Source organism: Homalodisca vitripennis, unplaced genomic scaffold, assembly GCF_021130785.1.
Source record: "Homalodisca vitripennis isolate AUS2020 unplaced genomic scaffold, UT_GWSS_2.1 ScUCBcl_310;HRSCAF=2033, whole genome shotgun sequence".
In the NCBI taxonomy this organism is placed as follows: domain Eukaryota; kingdom Metazoa; phylum Arthropoda; class Insecta; order Hemiptera; family Cicadellidae; genus Homalodisca; species Homalodisca vitripennis.
Genome location: NW_025776470.1, coordinates 197,816 through 200,708, shown reverse-complemented (window position 1 = coordinate 200,708; position 2,893 = coordinate 197,816).

Genomic DNA, 2,893 nt, shown 5'->3' with positions numbered 1-2,893 from the left:
TGAGGATGTCTATTCTTCGAAATTTCTGATGATGAGGAAAATTTGTACAACCTACTATACTACCAAATGGTGATGAAGAGATAGCAATGGGGTCATGGGTTGCAGTGGTATATGACAGCCAATGGTATCCAGGTAATGGTTGTTTTATTTTAAATAGTGTTTAATATTTTTTAATAAATTACTTACTTAATTGATGATTGATACCTAGCCTGAGAGGTTACAGGAATTCAGAACTTCTAAAAAATTACATGCCTAGATATTAATATTAAGGCAAATTTTGGTAACAATTGTACATTACAATTTAATTATTTTACACGGATCGTTGAAAAGAAATCGGAAGCAAGACATAGCGGTCTCCTTAATGGCTAGACTCGGTCAAACATTCTTTTGGCCATCAAGGCCAGATATCCAAAACACTTCATCGTGGAAATATAATGTGCAAGATCAAGGAGCCACCACACCCAGTGTCAAATCCTCATTTTGAAATCAACGGGAATACGCCTATACGATGAGATTTTCAAAAAATTAAATGTTTAGTTTTTAACCTAATATTTAGAACTTATTCCTGTTTTTGTAGTGTTCTCAAGAAATGTGTTCTTTAGATTGTTGAGTATTAACCATTAAACAGAGCTGTAATTAACAGGTATCAACCTCTTAAAATACAAAAACGTTTGTCATGTAAAACGTCACGATATTTCAATAAATTTAAAATGATATTTATATAACAGGGCCTAAGTTACTAAATAGCAGCATTATGATTTTAACTAAGTTGAGTACATAGTTTTGTAAGTACATTTTTTTTTTTTTTTTTTTTTTTTTTTTTTTTTTTATAAGGGGCGCGAAAAACGCAGCGGTTAATCATCGCCCTCAAGAGAAAATTGGCACCTACTCGTATTTGGTGGTGTCAATTAGGCGAACAATAGATTACATTCTGTAAGAAAAAATATAAATAGGAATCAAAGGCAAGTAGGTGAGTAAATAATTTAAAATAACCTTAGAACTAGATAACAATACATGTAACAAGGGAAAGACTGTAGAGAGGTCTTAAAACCCATATATAGGAGCTAAAAAATATAAATAGAACATAAATAAGGACAAGATACATAATATTAATTAAATAAACTGTAAAAACTTAACAAATTTTACTGCCACCAAGGTAGCTGTAAAGGGGCTTAATTTTGGCAGCTGTCATAAATAGAAATTAAATAATAAAATTAATAAATATTAACAACAGTTATTAATCGAAATAGATAAACTTAACACGATACTATATTTTGTTTTATCAGCGTTTATCCATTGAATAAGCATGTTTTTATTTTATTATTATAATGCATCCAATATTTTACTTCTTTACTACATAGTGATTTTTTTTCTTTGTTTTGTTACAGGTCGGAAAGTTCCACCTAACGTTTGGAACTCCGTCCGGAGCTCCAAAGGATCCTCAGCTGTGCCATCATCATTGATGGACAGTTGAGATGACTTGGATGATGACGTGTTAAGGTTCTTAACAGGCGCTTTTGACCTGTTATCGACTTTACTTTGAATATTCTTCTTAAGCTTTTCTGACAATTTCTTTCTCTCTTCTAAACTTAAGGCAGGTTTCAAATTTTGCTGAACTTTATCTCTGCATGTAAGACCTCCTGGTAAAAGGTTTAACATAAGACTGTACATTAGGTTTAGATGAGGTCTGAAATTCTCGGGGAGATTTACTGGGCAGGACCGCAGACTGTTTCCCCAGCACCTGCGGCGAGGTGCTGAACCAGAGCAGCCACCTGCTCAGTCAATGCACGCACCATACCCTCCAAGACTGTACATGAGGAACACTGTGCGGTCTGAACAGGGACAGATACAGCTTCAGAGTAGGAAACTCCTTTTTTTGGAGTTGGGGCGACCCTCCTCCTGTACTCTTTACGCGCCTCGTTAAACGAAAGCTTTTCTATAGTCATGATTTTTAATATTTCTTTTTCTTCTTTAAAAATATTACAATCTCTTGAATATGCCGGATGTTTTCCCTTGCAATTTATGCAATCGCGTCCTCATTTTTGCACCCCTCCTCTTGGTGTCCTTCATCACCACAGCGGGAACACGTCTCCGGGTTCGAAACACACTTTACTTGAGTGCCCGAACCTCTGGCAGCGGAAACACCGCTGGGGGTTTTTAAAATACGGCCGCACAGACAGAGACAAATATCCGGCTTTGATGGTTTCTGGTGGATGGGGTTTTGCAAATGTTATAATGAGACCCGGGTAGGAACCTTTACCCCGTTTTCGGTCTGAACAATCCTGACCACATCTGTCACCATCTCACACTGCAGCTCAACCTGTATTTTCCTCTTCACTGCAGTCCATAAGGTCTCGACAGAAAACGACTCCCTTGGAAGAGTTCAGAGAGGCATGAGGCTGGACAGTAATCGCTACCTGGTCAAAACAACTCGTCATTTTAAGGAACTTCTTGGATTGGATGCAATTTGCAGCCTCCACCAGGATAGTTCCATTCCTCAGCTTCCTTGTAGATTTAGGTTGCCCTCCACAGGCTACTAAAGATTTGTGGATAAGGAACGGGCTCACCTTAGTCAAGGTTTTTCCATCTTCCTTATGACTTAGCAAAAGAAATAAGGGAGTAGGAATGTTTATCTCATCGTCGGTTTGTTTATGTTCCATTTTTCTTTGCTTGTTTTGATCAAGCTCACAGTCTGAGTCAGACAACTGCCGTTTCTTCTCCAGATCACTTTGATCTCTTGCTACTACACTTTGCCCTAGTTTTGGGGTGGTTTCGGTTTCCATAGGTATTTTAACCAGCGCATCGTGTGTAAGGGTGCAGGCCGAGATACACCGGGAACGGGCACGCCCTCGATAAAACTGGGTCCCGTGGGAGCCCAGGTTAATCTACCCCA